This window comes from Stegostoma tigrinum, chromosome 3, assembly GCF_030684315.1.
Source record: "Stegostoma tigrinum isolate sSteTig4 chromosome 3, sSteTig4.hap1, whole genome shotgun sequence".
NCBI lineage: Eukaryota > Metazoa > Chordata > Chondrichthyes > Orectolobiformes > Stegostomatidae > Stegostoma > Stegostoma tigrinum.
Window position 1 is genome coordinate 74,901,418 of NC_081356.1, and position 19,060 is coordinate 74,920,477.

Consider the following 19,060-nt stretch of genomic DNA (forward strand, 5'->3'; position numbering starts at 1 on the left):
CCAAGGTCCAGGACTACGTGCTGAGGGCGCGCTAAAGCTTGGGGCAGCCTCCAAGGCGCGGTGGGGAAAGACCACCGTATGAAACCCCTCGTCCAGAATTGAAAAAAGGGCCCTATCTGGTAACTGGGCCCAGCTGGCGCCTTCCCCAACTGGTCAGGGGGCCAACGGGGACTGTGCGGGGAGACGACTGCTGGGGTATTTTGTTTGCTTTGTTTTTTTTCTTCTTTGTTTTGTTTTTTTCCTTTAGTTGGTGTACGTACCCCCTGGGTAACCCGGAGCGGCTTGCATGGCTGGGTAGATGTATAAATGTTTTATTATTTGTACATTCTCTGAATAAAGTATATTTTTTCAAACAAACAAAAAAGTGACGAAACCTCTGAAAACGTACCTTCCAGCTCAGCGAGCAAACTTACATCCAGAACCTCAACCTGAGCTACAAATCTTCTCAAAACTCGCTTACTGTGTACAATCATGGGTGCCACATTAAAGGAGTGCAGAAATGATGTGCAAAGGTTCCCCAATAAGAAACTTCAATTATGAGGACAGAGTGAATAATTTGGCACTGTTGTCCCTGGAGAGAAGGTGGCTGAGGTGGCTTTTCATAGATTTTTTCAGAATCATGGGTGGGCTGAATAGAGTTGATTGGATGAAGTTGTTCTGCTCATAAAAAAAAAGAACCGGAGGGTGTAGATTTAAAGTGATGTGCAAAGAAAGCAAGACTAATGTTTAAACAAAAACTTCCACAGAGCAAGTACTTAGCATATGGAATGCCTGGAAACGTGGTGGAGGCAAGATAAATTGAGGCATTCAAGAGGGCATTGGATTATTATTTGAAAGAATGTGTGCAGCGATAACAGAGAAAAGGCAGGAAATTGACACTAGGTCATAAAACTGGTCCAGACAGGGTGGGCTGAATAGCCTCCCACTACGCCATAATAATTCTGAGATTCTGAAAACACGAATGCATGGAGCACAACTGATACAGTCAAATCTGAATTTCACTTCTATGCAGACAGGGTAGCATTTATCCAGTTGATGACGTATTTTAATGCATACTTTATTTTCAGTTTCACAATGCTGTTTAATTTAATGGGCATATCTTTTCTGAAACAAAAAGCCCCCATCATTCGTTGTATTAAAAATCATGCAGCGCTTCATTGACACATGAAGTTGGCAGCAACTTCATGCCTGGCAGATGGTTTTTTTACTCTAAAGCATGGTTGCCTAAGCTTCACAGCCTCCAAGAGCTTGCATGAACCAGGTTACCTTTTCAGACCAGTCTTTCTCCTCGCAACTGGTTGGGGGTCTGAAATGCCCACTTTTGAAACAAAGTTGGCAATGTTGTGACAGCTAGATGCAGACTCGCAACCAGTCTATATCCTGCAATGATCAAAATTGCCTGTGCCAGGATTAACAGCTTACATTGTATTTTGCCTTCCCCATCTCATTGTTAAAGCCTATGCAACGCGGATCAGACCTGCATCATAGGAGAGAAATATGGTCCTTAAGCTTTCAGTTTTAGGCTAATGCGGGGCTGGGATTAGAACTAGGCAAGTGCGGAAGTAGGTTTAACTCTATGTTAACAGGCGGGAAGGATGTTGCGAGTAGGTAGCATGGCTATCTATCCACAAGCAGCAGGCAGCCAATTCAGTTTATTAATGATGATGTCTGCTTTATTAATGATGATACTAATGTCTGCTTTCCGGAGAGACCACTGTCTCCGTGACTTCCTTGTTCGCTCCACGCTGCCCTCCAACCCCACCACACCCGCCACCGTCCCCTGCAACCGCAGGAAATGCTACACTTGCCCCCACACCTCCTCCCTCACCCCTATCCCAGGCCCCAAGATGACATTCCACATTAAGCAGAGGTTCACCTGCACATCTGCCAATTTGGTATACTGCATCCATTGTACCTGGTGTGGCTTCCTCTACATTGGGGAAACCAAGCGGAGGCTTGGGGACCACTTTGCAGAACACCTCTGCTCGGTTCGCAATAAACAACTGCACCTCCCAGTCGCAAACCATTTCCACTCCCCCTCCCATTCTTTAGATGACATGTCCATCATGGGCCTCCTGCACTGCCACAATGATGCCACCCGAAGGTTGCAGGAACAGCAACTCATATTCCGCTTGGGAACCCTGCAGCCCAATGGTATCAATGTGGACTTCACCAGCTTCAAAATCTCCCCTTCCCCCACCGCATCCCAAAACCAGCCCAGTTCGTCCCCTCCCACCACTGCACCACACAACCAGCCCAGCTCTTCCCCTCCACCCACTGCATCCCAAAACCAGTCCAACTTGTCTCTGCCTCCCTAACCTGTTCTTCCTCTCACCCATCCCTTCCTCCCACCCCAAGCTGCACCTCCATCTCCTACCTACTAACCTCATCCCGCCTCCTTGACCTGTCCGTCTTCCCTGGACTGACCTATCCCCTCCCTACCTCCCCACCTATACTCTCCTCTCCACCTATCTTCTTTTCTCTCCATCTTCGGTTCGCCTCCCCCTCTCTCCCTATTTATTCCAGAACCCTCACCCCATCCCCCTCTCTGATGAAGGGTCCAGGCCCGAAACATCAGCTTTTGGGCTCCCGAGATGCTGCTGGGCCTGCTGTGTTCATCCAGCCTCACATTTTATTATCTCAGTTTATTAATGGCTACTTAAGGAAGCGTCCTAGGTTCTCACTCTGGAGGCCAGCTTAACTGCCTGAATGAATGTGATAACCCAACAGCAGAATGGGTGGCCAGCACTCTCGGGAGTGCTACTGAGGGTCTACCCAGCAACTCAGCAGCTGACAGCGGTGCCCTGTTTTAACGTTTAAAAAAAAACATTGTGGAGTTCACACTTTCACTTTTGAAACATTGTCAGTTTTATTTACCTTCCATTGCAGCCTTCTACTGCCTCCAAATTCACAGACCCCCAGCTACAGGATCCTGCATGATTCACCCTTAATTCACCCAGTAGCCTGATTTCTGGTCATTAAGTTGTCACCTGAAGGAAAATTACAACGTGTGACTGTCTCTCTAACAGTGCGTGCTTCTGAAGCCCACAGGGAAAATGCATATCGCAATTTCTCAGCCATAATCTTTGTGTTGTGCTAATTGACCTCAACTATACATAAACGGTGCAGAACAAAATAAGATCCAAGCCAGGACACAGAGGAATTTTACAAAACTAGCCTTGATTCTCATTCAGGACTTCTATCCAAATATATTGGACAGGATTCAAGTGAAAATCAGTGGGGATTATATCAGTCACAGTTGTGATACCATTGTAGCTGAATAACCTACATGACACACCTGTCCAATGGCAGCATACCCTAGAAGAGTAAAAATGAAAAAAAACTGGAAAATATGTTTCTTGCAAAAAGCATACTGTGATTGCAATTTAAAAAAAACTTGCATGAAAATGAAAGCAGAGAATGGCTGCAACCTCTTAATACTGGAATGCCGTTAATCTACAATTAGTTTTGAAAAGATGCTTTTGATGCCTAAGTTAGAAACAACAAATATTACTGTCCCCATCTAGTGGTAGCTATAGCCTGATATTTTGTAATGCAGATACGAAAGCTTCCAATAGATGCAAAATAAAGCAACAGGCTCCCAGTTGCTACCTGCAACACTTCTTTAATCCAGAATTGTAATTCAGTATGAATTATTCGTTGAACCACTTTCACTATTTTCTGGGAATATGATGTAATTATTCCACAATTTCCTTCAAACATATGTAACATTCTATTCTACCTTATATTCCCAAGATTCCTCACTGTGGGCTCTTGTACCAATGTTTGAATTTATTTCCACCTAAACCATAATTTACTTTGATGGGTTTTGAAAGCCTTCATTTTATCAATTTTTGCAACTTTGAATAGCTCACTCCAAAGATCTGAGTGATGTGGTAAGAGGGACAAGATAACACTACGAAGTAAAAAATTAATTGTATCTTTAATCTGGGAATAATACTGAGCATGTGATAATGGAGCTAAATTATAGTGATGTCTGACCATATGGCCTAGGTGCCTGAATCTGTAAGGTTCCAGCACGATATCCTTTCTCACCATGTCGTGGAAATAGTTACATTTGATAAAGCATGTAAATATTCACTCACTAGATGAGACCTCACCTTATTAACAAAAGCAACAAATTAGCTGACTAAGATAATAAAATGTGAGGCTGGATGAACACAGCAGGCCCAGCAACATCTCAGGAGCACAAAAGCTGATGTTTCGGGCCTAGACCCTTTATCAGAGAGCTCCTGAGATGCTGCTGGGCCTGCTGTGTTCATCCAGCCTCACATTTTATTATCTTGGATTCTCCAGCATCTGCAGTTCCCATTATCACTGATACAAAATTAGCTGACTACACTAGAGAACCATTTACAGTCTGGCACACAAAAGTTAAAACCCAAATATAAGATTCAAAAGGCTGCCTTGCCAACAGTGCTCTGTAGTTCTGTGGAGCTCTCCTCAACCAGGCTCACCCCATGTTTACCACGAGACTCACCTTTTTATTGATGTTGGAATACACTAATTAAACTAATCCACCACATTCTCTACTCAGAGCCAACGAATTTCTCCAGAGTGTGGGCTGAAACAGGTGTTAAACTCGTCAGTAACATATTCAGGAGATTTAATGATTGTTTTGGATATTTTCTATTCAATCTCTCTAGCCATGTCGTGACACACCTCTGGTGCAAGTGGGGCTTGAACCATCTGACAGAGATAGGAGCACGGTCACTGCACAAGCACCCACGTCACGCTCATTTCAAGCAGATAACTACGGCACTTCAATATCTTCCTACCCCAAAATGGCATGAAAGAAAACATCTTCAAAATTTGCAGTTGGCTCATTTTACACCAAACAGTGGATGTGGGGGGGATCCAGTTATTAAATATTATTGTAATTATATTTATTCATCATGAATATTTAAATGCATGAAAAAGCACATTTTAAGGGAACACGAATAGTCTGGTTCTACCTGATACTTTTTGAGGTGCGAAGGGGAGCATTAAGACATCCACATTCCTCAAAACACCACATTTTTGCTGATAATTCAAAACCCAAAATTAAAATGGATGGTATCAGTTCAGTACGTAGGTGTCAGGGACTGCAGTCGTGGTAATTGGATTTCTTTTCACATTGCAGGAACTGATGCAGTGGGATTCCCCAGAGGTTGGTACAATGACGACTACACTTCTTGCACTATTTTAACGATCTGTAAGTAATTTCAAAAATTTGCAGATGGCAGAAAGCATTGTGAAGAGCAAAGAGGTTACTGTTAGGCTTCAACAGGACACAGCTCACATAATGGACCAATGTGTAGCATATGAAATTTAATACAGAGAAGTACAAAGTGATCCATTTTGGCAGGAAGTACAGGGAAAGGCAATATAAAGGATAAAGTAGGTGCAGGAGCAGAGGACCCTGCAGCTATATACATACACACACACACACACACAGAGGCGCGCGCGCGCACACACACACACACACACACACACACACACACACACACACACACACACACACACACACACACACACACACACACACACACACACACACAAAGTCATTGAAGACACTAAGCAAGTGATGAATAAGGTATACAGGATCCCAGGCTTTACAAATTACAGGCAAAGACAATAAAAACAAATAAATTATAGCCAACCTCTAGAAAACACTAGTTTCACCTTGATTACAACCACAGTACCACTTTGGAGTATTTTGTATAATTCTGGGCAGCATATTTTAGGAAGAATGTGAAAGTATTGAAGAAGTTCAGAAAAAAAATTACCAAAATAGTTGCAAGGGTCGGAGACTTTAGGTCCACAGGAGTTTTGCGAAGCTGGAACTGTACTCTTTAGAGAAGCTTATGAGGTGTTTTGGGAGTTCAAAATCACAAGGGGACCAGACACCGTAAGAGCAGGAGAAACTGTTCCCATCAGTGGAAGGATCGCGAACCAAAGGATACAGTGTTAAGGTGATTAGCAAAACAGCGAGAACAGCCCAAAGAAATGTTGACTGTTTCAAATGCTCTGCTTATGAGAGTGAAGGAAGCAGTTATTAAGGGCTTTCTAAAGAAAAATATTTAAGCAACAGAACAAAACAAAAATAGAAATGCAGGTTTACAGGGAAAACATGAGGGAATGAGATGTTTCACTCTTACATAAAGCTAGCATGGACACTCACCTCAACCTTATGACTTTTTTAGCAGTATTGATAAACTTTTGCCTGAAAATGGCTAACAGGCAAAACAAGTGAGGGAAGTGTGCTGAGCACAGGCATGTAGGCACTAGGGGAGTGAGCAAGCGCTAAGAGAGCAAGCAAGCAGCCCTGAGATGCTGCTTGGTTTAATCCATGAGCTGGGGCCATGCTTCTACGTTCAGAGTGTCCTACAGCAGTCCTTCAATGTCAGTTGCCATTGTGCCTGCAGTGTAGGTCTGCACCTTCAAAATGTACATAAGTGAGGTGCCGTGAGGAATGCATGGGGTTAGATATTTACCACCCAGTCCTTGCCTTCCTTGACCCAGGTCCCTGGTTAACTCCAATAATATAACTCGACATGGTAATTTGTATTTCCTACTAATCTCTTCACAATCAGTTCCCAATCTTTTCAGTATCAAGGCACACTTTTCCACTGCATAATCACCTTCTTAAAAAAAACTATTTTTCTAAATAACCTCTTCAAAGATGCTATTACACATTTCTGAAACACATGGGGCTTGAACCCAGGCCTCCTGCTCCAGGAGTAGGGACAGTATCACTGTGCCACAAGAGGGCCCCTCAATTGATTGTGACATTTATGACATTTATGACTATGGTTATGGCCTTACCAGAGAGATTTACAATATAGTGCATCGTTACCTCATCGTTCCCAAACCCCTGTTAATTTTATTCAAATCCTCCCCAACAGCACTAACAATGCATCTCACAAAGAACTCAATCCCAACTCTCAGAACAGTCATATTGATTTCAAGGAATGCACTCTGCCATATGTTTGCTCATTAACTCAACTGGTCTAAAACACTGACATATCCTTGCATTCTCCTCAACTCATGATCCTGCTCAATTTTGCGCCATCAACAACCTGGAAATGTTCATTTCGGTTTCCTCATTCAAATTATTTATAAGTATTGTGAATAGCTCAAACACTGGCCCTTCTTGTACCCCACTCTAGTCACCCAGCCTGTCACCCAGAAAAACCCCATTTATTCTCATTCTCTGGTTTCCTAAGTGTCATTGCTTCTCAATTTGTGCCAATATATTACTCCTATTCCATTTACTTTAATTTTGCCCCACTAGCCTTTTTTTAATGGAACCCTATCGAAAGCCTTCTCTAACACCAAATTCACCGCACTTTACTATTTACTGTAAACGGAGGATTAGGGAGTGCAAGGTCAAATTCCTAACCATAACTCAACCATTAGTTCTTTCTCCGCTACTATACTTAAGAGTGTGAGTAAGCACCGAATAACAGAGAGTGGAAAAAAAGTATAAATGGAACACCTCCTTTCCCATTCTGCCAAACTCTCACAATTAACTAAACTCCCAGCACACGGCTCCTGTCAAGTTTCAGTGCTAAGTCTCACTGAGATGCCATACTTACATGTTCTGATAAAGTTAGCTGTCTGCAGTTGCAGAAAAAAAAGTTTCAAACTAGCTTCCTTCATTAATTAATGGCAGCTCTTCTACTGCGACTATATTGGATAGCCTTGCTCAGTCCTCAGCTCATGAATTTTCAACTAAATCTTTATTATTAAATACAAACAAATTTAGATTTTTAGGAAGCAATTAACAGCAAAATTTTTTGAGCTTCTGAACAACGTGGGCAATTGTGAATCCATCGAGAATATACTGAGAGATCTGAAAAAAAATGAGATTCTCAACATTGAGAAAAATTAGTTTGATTTTCCATCAAGTGGTTTGAACAGTGAGACAACAATCTCAATAGTGGTGAGAGGCCAACTGATATGTATTTATATCTCATTAGTACCTAATCTCACCTCGTTAACATGCAGTTTTATATTCTCACACGCGGCAGAGGGAAACTAGATAACAATAGTTGCCATCATGAAAGTCAGGGTGCCTATCTTGTAGCTCCGGCTCACTCACTCACTCACTCAGTCCTGGCCACCAGTCCCCAGCGTCTCAGGGTACGCTTCACTGGTTGAGACCATCTGCACAGCCCATTCCCTGAGACTGGCTGCAGATAGACATGCTCTAGCCTCACTACATCATCATGGCTCATTTAAGTGCAGCTATCCACTTTGGAAAGCACCAACACCTCACAATTTAATGCTGCTACTAAGTCACTTTGCCCACAGGGAAAGGCTTCCATGTCATGGATTCGAGCCAGATGCACCTTGGGCTCTTCGCTTGCTTTCTTATTCTCTTTGTGGCAACTTGGATGCTGACAGCATCTCTGCCTTACCCTTGCTGTGCAGCACTTTGCTGCCTCATTCAGAACTTACAGGTTCTCATTTGACAGCAATGATCTCCTGTCATACGTATGTCAAAAAACTTGATCAGCAGACACTTAATTCAGGCCAATGTGCATGGTTCACTTGGAGGTGCTCCATTGATCTCCTTATTGAAGGCTTCCATCTTTGCACTCAGGAGCTGCTCTGTTTTTGATACTACTCATACCAGTTCAGTGGAGAACAGCTTTCAATCTAACCAGGCACAGAAACCTTGGTCGTCTTGTGCTCTCTACACAAATGCTGGTATGTGAATGGATAAAGAACATCGACTTTTGGAAGCCCAGGACCTGAAATAAGCTCCAGTGGATGAGGAGCTGCCTCCTACTGTGGATCGTCCAGCCATAGGTGTCCTCAAGATGCAAAGATACAGGGGAGTGCCAGTCACTCTTGCTCCATGGAATACAATTCAGAGGAGAGGGGGGCTAGTGGAGTCATAATCTCTTAAGAGTTAGCAGCCAGAACACCAGGTCACGATGTACTATATATTTCATAGAATCCCTACACTGTGAAAGCAGGCCATTCAGCCCAACAAGTCCACACTGACCACTGGAGCATCCCACCCAGACTCATCCATCATAATCCACCTAATCTACACATCCCTGAACACTACAGATAATTCAGCATGGCCAATCCATCTTGCCTACACATCTTTGGACTATGGCAGGAAACCAGAGCACCCGGAGGAACCACATGCAGACACGCCTATGTATCTGTAATGGACCTTCTTCCACTGGGGCCAATGATGACAATAAGATGTTTCCTGCACATCAGGTTCGCACGCACGTTTCCATGTCTGGGCCTTCATTGCTGTTCACTCAGACATAGGATGCCACTTGGATTCAATGCTCCACACAACTGGAGGACACACCAACTCCATGTGATGGTCAATGAAGATCCGTGCGAGCTGCAGCCTTGTACTGAGCTGGACAATGAGAACATTCATCAAAAGGCACAAGACCTTCAGCTTACATGACTGCAGCATCGGCCAAAGCAACCCAGACAGCATGGCTTTGTGAACCTCGTTCAATGCCATCAGTTGTGTGAAGTCATCCTTCACTGACTAAGTGCTTTGATGCTGCTGAACACAGCTGCCCTGAATAATCACAACGGCAAGTGCAATTTACCAATTGTTTTTCTTAAATACTTGTTGTTTAAAAAAAGTTATGGGTAAAAATTGATGGAAGACTTCAAAATATTTATCTCTCCACCATTCAATCATGATAAAAGTTTCATGCCAGCTTGGGCCCTATGGAAAGGCTAGCTAGTGCTCAGACAGGATTATAATATTATGTAGCACTAAGGATGGCTGGTTTCCATACCTTCATTCTCACAGTTATAGTTAAAATGATATTCGCTCACACAGCTGATGATGAAAAGTGAACATACATTTACAAATGTGACAAATCATTTACAATTAAACATCACTTTTGTACCTCAGACGATTTTCTTGATGCTTTTCTTGCCACCACATCTAGGTGCAGTCCCAGGGGTGAGCAGTTGGGGTGGAGGAAGCCTGCCCAACAGTGGAGTCTATTGGCCTTGGAGTTTTGAGCAGGAGATTTTGGGGGCGTTTGAAGCTAAAGGGCTCGGGTAGTATTGACAGTGTATTGCCCAGATGAAGATGCACCCTCCTTGGCTTGAAGTCTCACAGGATCAGGACTGCAGACAGTGTTAAGGTAGAGGGGTCAGGCATCTTGGGAGTGACTTCTGAAGAGACTTCTAGGATTCTGACTGTGGTTCCATCTACTTCTGGGCAATTACTGGCACCACCCTGTCTCATTGTGAGAAAGGGGCACCTGGAGTAAGGGCAAGGTCCCCCGGCCACCTTAATGTTGATGCTGACCACTGATGGCTAGAGCAAGGAAGTGCGGGTCTGAGTGTATATACAGCTGATAGCAAGTGTGTGGACCTGGCTCCCCTTGGCAGCTGCTAACCTGTTCACAAAGCCAGCAGGACACTCAAATGCCACAGGCAGTATGGTACTGATAGCATTGGTGAAATTCTCCAGCTTTTGTGTCCGTTTTCCGAGTGCCTCCGGCATGCCTGTCTGCTGCTCCTATTTCTGCTTCTGCATTTTAATGAAGTTCTTATAGACTGACATGTTGGGGTCCTCTCCTACCTGGAACAGAGCAGGAGCCCGATCTCAGATAGTCCTCGAAATGCCAGCGACCTGGGGAATTTCTTCCACGGCCAGCTGCAGAGTTGTGGCAGTAAAATGCTAACTAGAACATGCTGAGGGCTCCAATACGGCTAGTGTATCTACCGTGAGGTCAATATGAGCTGGTGGAAAGAGACTGGCTTCTCAGTGCCACTTTCAAGGGAATGTGTGGCTTCTTCCTCAGAGATGGAGGAGTAGATGATACCACTAGGAACTGGTGTCTCCAGCAGCAAACATGTGTATGCCACTGGCTCTTGTAGCAAACTAGTGGAAGAATGAGTTGCAAAAGGGTGACAGATGTTTGAGCATGTTCAGAGCATATTCACAGTGCTGGTAATGAAGAGCAGTGCAGCAGTAGAAATAAATATTAGTTGGTTCAGGACAGAGGTCTTGACATCACCGTATCAATGGTCATGGTCCTTTCTTGCTAGGGCAAGAATTCTCCCTTTCCTGGGAGGGGAGGAGAAGAGAGTTGGGCCCCCTCAGTGTGGGAACTGGCTCTCTCTGTTACACTGAGAGCTGCTTTCTCCTGGAAAGCAACAAAGGGAGGCTTTAACAAACATGATGGCACAGCGGTTAGTGCTAGTAAGGAAAAAAGGTGCTAAGATACCCTGAGTGAGTGGGAAGTGCACAGGGGACACAAGGCGAGTAGTCTCAGGGAATTGGGTGGATGAGTAGACAACTTGCCTCGGCAGCATGTGGATAAGAAGTACAGTTAGACAGAATGTGAAGTAGCAGAGAGATGGTGGTAATTACCCTTGCCAAAACTATCATTATTCTTCCTGCATTGCTGGGCATACCTCCAGACTCTGCACATTACACTGGCCCTGGTGACAACTTCAGACCAGGCTGGCAGGGTCTGGGGCCATTGTCTCCTCTGGTGGTGCTAAGATAACATGATAATCCTACGTATCACCCCCTCTACGAAGACTTCCAGCTCCCTGACTGCAAATTGGTGTGCCCACTTTCTTCTGTTGGCCATTGTCAGGGTAATTCATCCTGCCCTGCAACTGCAGATTGTAGTTCCTGGTTCACAGGAATTGTCCTGATCCACCCCGAGCATTTATATTTGCCACTGGTGGTGGAAATCCCAACAATGGTAAATATGTCTGGAGTAGAACAGCACAACAGTAGTGCCACTGAGGTGCAGTGCATACATAATGTAGTGACCGGAAGAAAGTTGTATTAGATAGGCCTCAATGAAAGAAACCCTTCATGAAAGTCAAAAAATTAACAATTAGCCGACATTTGGGAAAACTTCCCCTTAAAAATCTCTCAATTCACTAAAAGCCCAAAGCTCTATTCAAGTCAAACTCGTCCCATCATTAATTAATAGAGCCACCCACCTATCCTCCTTCAATGCTCCAAAGAAGTCATATGCAACAAGATCTGGACAATATCCAGGCTTGAGCTGACAATGCCAAGTAACATTCAGGTTGCACAAATGCTATGCTACGCCCATCGTCAATAAGAGACAAACTAACCACAGACTCTTGACACACAATAGTGTTACCATCACTATGTGAATCCCCCACTACGAACATCTTCAGGGTTACCATTGATCAGAAACTTAACTGGACTCTCCATACAAATACAGAGCAAGTCAGAAGTTAGGAATACTGAAGTGAGTAACTCACCTCCTATATTCCCAAAGCCTGTTCATCATCTACAAGTCAGAAGTCAGGAGGTGTGATGGAATACTCCCACTTTCGACTGATTTGATTTTATTGCCATGTGGACTGAAATACAGTGAAAACCTTTTTTTACAAGCAGTACAGGCAGATTACAGTAAGCAAAGGACATACAGATCAAAAAGACCTCGAGGCATGTAGGTTACTTTGCAGGGCACATTATTTGAAGCTAAATTCCATTCATCAGTCTGATCACAGCCAAAAAGAAGCTGTTCCTGAACCTGCTTGTGAATGTGTATCTGTATCTGCCTGACTGATGAGGTTATAGGTAATCATTACCAGGGTGTGGTGGGTCTTTGATGATGTTGGCCACCTTTCCATAGCAGTGAGTCCATGGATGGGAGGTTTGGCTTCTGTGATGGTCTGGGCTGTGCACACAACCCTCTGTAGTTTATTACGGTGCTGGGCAGAGCTGTTATGCACCCAGGCAGTATGTTCAATGGTGCATCTGTAGAAGTTGGTGAGGAACCTTACGGACATCCCAAATTTCTAGAGCTGCCTGAGGAAGAAGAGACATTACTGTACCTTTTTGACTGTCGCATCTATCTGGGAAGTCCAGGACAGGTTGTCAGTTATCGTCAGCAAGGAACTTGATTCTCTTCACCCTCTCAATCTCAGTTCCATTGATGCAGATGGGGGCATGTTCTTCTCCCATCAGGGTTCAGCTCCAACAACATTTAAGAAGCTTGACACCATCAAGGTCAAAGCAGCCCATCCATTTGATTGGCACTACATCTGGAAACATCCACTTCTCTCCGCAACTACAGTCAATAACAGCAGGTGTGTGCTTTCTACAAGATGCAATGCAAAAATTCACCAAAGATCCTTCGGCAGCACCTTCCAAACCCACAACCACTTCCATATAGAAAGGCAAGGGCAGCAGATGCATAGGAAAACTGCTACCTGTTAGTTCCACTTCAAGTCACTCACCACCCTGACTTAGAAATACGTTGCCATTCCTTCACCATCACTGGGTCAAAATCCTTCCCTAAGGGCTAGGGATGGGCATTAAATGCTGACCAAACATCGACACCAATGCCCGCACGTGCATAAAAAGACAATCAGATTTGAACTGTTAGCTCTGTCCCTCTCTCCCGAGCTGCTGCCAGACCTGCTGAGTTTCCTCTGGTACTTTGTTTTTATTGGAGGTTGCTGTCTGGATGATAGAAGTCTTAACACTCAAGTTAGAAGCTCTTCAAGAAGCTCCCTGAACTTTCTAATCATTTTTCAGCAGACCAGAAGTGTCAACTCTGTAAAGACCCTTCTTGCCAATGATAAACAACATTTTTAACAGTTCTTTTCTCGGAATCATCTATCACTTGATAAAATCGAACAGCATATGTTGTTTGAAATAGTATGGTAGTTCAGTAAGGGTGTCACTGAATGTCCAGTTCATAACGAAGCTTCTGCTATCCATGATTCTGTCTTAAAACTGGTGGACTGTACCCCCTTAAGCCATGTGGCCCTGATTTTGTGTCAGTGTAAATTTATTAAGTGTTTTTATTCTGCAGCAAGGATTTTGCAGCTTTATTCAAAGCTTTGTTCCAAGAAACTGTTATTTACACAATTGACTGTCAGGAACAGAATATTCCAGTCTCTAACGTTTCTATTGCACCAAACTAGCACTGTGCTGCACAAAAGTGTACTGCACCCTTCTTTTGTCTCTTTTAATTAAGATATTCTTAAAGTTTTCTTTAATGTTGAAAAGAACTTAATTCTAATTGCAAAGAAATTAGCTCATTTTCTTGATTACTACAGTATGTACAGATCTATACGTTTGACAGTACTCATTGAAATTGATGCTATTTAAGTATGAGCAACTCTTCATTTTGTGAAAATTCTTTGCTGTGTCATTGATCTTCAATTAGTTTTCCAAATATCTGCCACCACAACATTGGACAATTTGAGTGAAAGCCATCACTGCTACCATAGTGTGAATTTGCCTCCAACAGGGTGTTTTTTTTTTTGAAACTGATTCGGCAATACTCATGGTGTTTCCCATGACACAAGAAACTGGATGTGGATACTATGGCATTGGAGAATCTAAACCACGCTTCTTATTGCAACAAAATATTATACGCAAACTTGATAGTCCTCATGCACAACTTTGGCTGGAGTAGCATTACGCATAATATTACATCGCAGGATACTCCAAATGATCAGAGGTAAGATGGAGCATGAGGTCTTTATAACATATCATATCCTACGAGGCAGTGATAATGTCACAACTGTGTATGTTAAAGTTGAACTGACACTTAAATCATGAGACATTACACACCAAGAACAGTGTCAATCCTCTTCATTACACTGTTCACTGATATACATTCGCTTTCTGCATTTTCACTCTTCCCCTCAACCCCCACATGCAAATGTGCAGAGCGTCATGCTTAGTTCTAGGTCCAGGGAGGAAGGGCCTCCCAGCTTGGATTAAGTTGTAACTGTACAGCCCCCCCCCCCCTCCAAAACACTCTAACCACCAGCACACCAGAATGGAGGCCCTGTTGCAAAGGTTATTTTCTAAATATAGATTTCAAAAACCTGGAAACAGAATGGCTTCACCCTGGAGAACCCTCTCCTACATTTACCAAAAAGGGCATCCTGTTACTGCTTTCATATTGGAAAACTCCAATAGCTGGCCCACTGTGTTTAATTGGACAGCCAGATCACCTTCATGCTATTAAGTGGTCAAATTTGGAGTACATGGAGATGAGCGAATCACATGCTCCCAAGCCACACATGACCCTGGCATCAGGTCCTGAAGCCCTTGGTGAAAGTCCTATTCAAGGTGTTTGTGAAATTTATCCTGAATTGTGCAACACTCTTGTTTCGACAATGTCTTCCTTTCTCTGCCAAAGGCCAGGTTTCTCAATGCCTCCCGAGGGTGTGTAACAAGCATGAAACTGTATCTAAGCATACTTTACTGCACTTTCCACCTTTTGCTAATTAGAATTGAAATGCAAGTTCTCGCTTCTAGTATGCTGTGATTCAGTCAACTCAATTTAAAACATGTTTTAACTTAATCCTTCAACAGCAATTAACTTGTGGAATTTAAATGTGTCTAAGTTTCACATTGACATTCGGATTATAATGGGATTGAAGCTGAATATCTTCATTTCACTATTTTAAATTGTATCAAACATAACAGTGATGAAGTTGTACAACCAGTCTGGAGATATTTTGAAATGGAAATGGATTTTGCCAAAGCAGTAATGTAATGCAAAAGTCTGCCTGTTCTGGATTCCAGCTGCACTAAAGAAAGAATTGCAAGACCATCTTTAATTTGGGTTCACAGACGGAATACAGCAACCCTAGAATTTTATAAATGCTCACATTAAGCTCTTTTACAATCAAAACAGTGTCTGCTTTAGCTTAAACTGAAAAGCTAGCATGTGTTACTCTGCACATGCTTGTGAGCTGTATGCAAACTGCTAAATTCAAAGTACTAATGGCAGAATAACTCAACATTGCAAGCCAGACATTATCTTCCAAAATTGCATATGTATGCAGGATAAATACAGCCTTTTAAAAACCGGCCAGGATTTCACATCTTATGTATACAAATAATCCATATAGTGTAAAAAGAATTGCATTACACAATGCTGCAGAATTTTATTCTGTTTCCTTCAAGAGATTCTGCTATTAGCACCACTGGCCACAAAATGAGATTTAACTCAGAAAATTGAAGCCTGTTTACAACCTCAAAATTGAGAGTAAATAATTAATCAGTATTAAAAATCAGTTAAAGCAAACTTCCATGTAATGTATCAATAGAATAGAAAAAGGGAGACAAAGGGGAGAATAGATAGTTAAAGATTATATTTAGACTGCTGAGAAATATTCACAAAAAACTGTTCTGATGAGTTGAATTTGAACTGAAAGTTCGAGAAAACTTTTCTCAGTAACCCACTTCCTTTATGAATGCATATTGCACATATAATCATTTGTAACGTCAGTCCCTGTTGGTTTCACACTTGCAGCTGCTGCTGCAGCTTTGCCGCACATACCGATGCCAGCTTCAAAATAAGGGCCCACATACAATATCTTTCTGTAGCTTGCCCAAAGGAGTTATTATTTAGTAAAAATTAAAGCTAACTGCATGGACAAATATTAGCTGCTTGAAAAACCAAAAAACATTGCTGTATTTAAGAGTTTGATCCAATACTATTGATTTCATGTTCAATAGGAGACAATTCAGCACAAAAAAATTCATTTCTTTCTTAAAATGGTTCATAATAAGCTAAACTACTGAAGAAATACACCACTGTAGCAGGAGGAAAAATAAATTTCCGTTAAACCATCTTTTAAAAGTTAAGACACCAACTGAAAAAAAGGAAGTAGGAGTACAGGAAATGTAAAAAAAACCTCCACAACAACAGCATTCTTACCGAGAAACCCAGACCATGTTTCAAAAACGGTTACTTCACTCATGCACAGTGTTCCTTTTGAAAATTAGAAATGAAGTGTGAATTTTAAAAAAAATTGTTTGTTATATACAGCTAATTTACTGCAGGATCAACAGGGCAAAATCTCAAAGTGAATTTTGAGGGGCTTTATTTTCTAAAGAAATGAATGTCACGATTTTGGTTTTAATGTTATTCCCTGCTGAATTTGTGTGGTCGTAAGAAAAACATTAGTATATTGCAGTAGCCAACTGAGGGGCATTAACTTATGGACCAGATGAATGATTTCTTCTGGAAGGGAAATCTAAAATAGTGGACCAAAATCTTAGAATAACAAGTAGGCCAGTTCAAGGTAAAAAAAATAGGAGTCATAATTTGACTCAAAAAACCCCCTGAAAACCTGAAACCTGCTTCCCTGAAATGTTGGACCAGTTAAAATCTTCAAGACTGAGAGCTGATAGCTTTTTATCTAGTACCATAGGGTATTGAGGGAAGTGCATCCAAAGTGGGTAAATAGTGTTGTGGTGTGGATCAAGCATGATCTAATGAATTGGTAGAAAAGACACAAGGAGTTGAATAGTCTATTCCTGATCTTCTGTAGGTGCAAAGAGCCAATTCCCATGTCAGGTGTATTAATTGTCTGGGCAGCTATTTTAAATGCCTAATCTTAAAAATAGGCATGCAACTTATTCACAGGAAGTCAAAATTAAGTAAATGCTAGTCATTACAATTTTCTATACAAGCACGCCTGTAAATTAACAGTAGGCTAAGTGTTGTTGAAGCTAAAATATTATGATGACATTAATGGTAGAATCCATACTGATACTGCTTGTAAACATGTCGATCAAACTATAACGCCAAAGCCAAATTTGTGAAAAATGTTTCTGTATCATTCACAGTGTTCAATCTGAACTGGAGTTCGTTCCTGTAACACCTGAAAGATTACTCAAAATTGTTTTCAATGGTTGTCAATATCTTGATTAGATGTTCCCCTTTTCTCGTTGCTTGCATTAAATTTCAGTATTTGCAATTTCAGATGAGTGCAATATCCCTACTTTTTTGGGACATTCAATTAATACAGCTTTTTAAATTGCCAATTTAAATAGTCTCAAATAGGTGCCAGTGTAAGACTGAACCAAGTTTATCAAAACACCATTTACCAAAATAATCATCTACAGATTTTGAATATATTTGATTTTACCTGTTCCAGCAATGACAGCCATGCCTTAGTTATCAAGGCACAAAGTTTTGGAATTCCCATCTCAAAAAAACTTTCTATCTCTCTGCCTTGACTTCCAAGTGTATTTATATGGTGTCATTACTATTGAGAAACATTTCAAGACACATTACTAGAAATCAAACCAGACAAAATTACACACCAAATCAAGCTGCATTTTATTGATAGAATTCACATCTCCTTCATTTGAAGCACTACTGGGTCACATCCTGTTTGAAAGGGAGAAGAGCAGGTGTAAGACTAGTGTTTTAAACCCAAATAAGAGCAAATGTGGCACAAATATTGAACTAAGCATGGAGTATTAGGCTATTAGCCTCGGAGATAGATCAGTAAAGAACAAATGGCATACATTTGAGGGGATATTTCAGAAAACTCACTAACATCTTATTAGCACTCTAAAGAAATATCCAAAGGGAGGACCTACTAGTTATGGTTAATTAAGGAAAGCATCAAACTTAAGGAATAAACAAATAATTGTGCAGATGAGTGACAAATCAAATGATTAGTAAATAATGACTGAAATGATAATCAGGAGGAAAAAATGAAAATGACAGAAGCTAGCTCAGAATGTAAAAACAGATAGCAAAAGTTTCTACAGGTGTTTAATAAAGAAAAGACTTAAGTAAAACGAATATTTGTATTCTGGAGAGTGAAAATGGTGAGTTAATTGTCGTTAGTCACAAATAAGTGAATGAAATGAACAATACTTGGTTCCGCCTTCACTATACATGATGCAAACAACATCCCAGTAATAGCTGTAAGTCAGGAGGTGAAAGGAAGACAGCAATTTGGTGAAATTGCCATCACCAACGGAACAGTACTGAGCAAACTGATAGTCCCAATTCCTCATGGACTTCATCCTAGGGTTTGAGAAGGGGTGGCCAATGTGGATGTAGATGGGTTGGTGCTAACATTCCAAAATTTATTAGGTTCTATCAGACTGGAAAGTAGCAAATGTAAGGAGGAAGGCAATCAGGAAAGAAGTAGCTGTAGACCAGTTAGTTTGGTGTTGTACAAGGGGCAGATGTTAGTCTCTTATATAATGGTCAAATGTACGATGGGATGAGTGAGTGAGTGTTCTAAGAAGAAAAGGTTAGAG

At 41.8% G+C, this 19,060-nt stretch overlaps 1 protein-coding gene across 2 annotated transcripts in view; it reads right to left on the reverse strand.

The window, feature by feature from the left end:
• LOC125449638 (tumor necrosis factor alpha-induced protein 8) overlaps positions 1–19,060 on the reverse strand; it is a 140,058-nt gene that overhangs the window by 106,406 nt on the left and 14,592 nt on the right. Inside the window, exon 2 of one of the 2 annotated variants that reach the window (XR_009445573.1) lies at positions 18,109–18,170. The exons of the other annotated variant lie outside the window; for it this stretch is intronic. The gene's annotated coding sequence lies outside the window, so the exon portion shown is untranslated. Of the gene's footprint in view, positions 1–18,108; positions 18,171–19,060 lie in introns of those variants that run through there. 2 annotated transcript variants of the gene reach the window in all.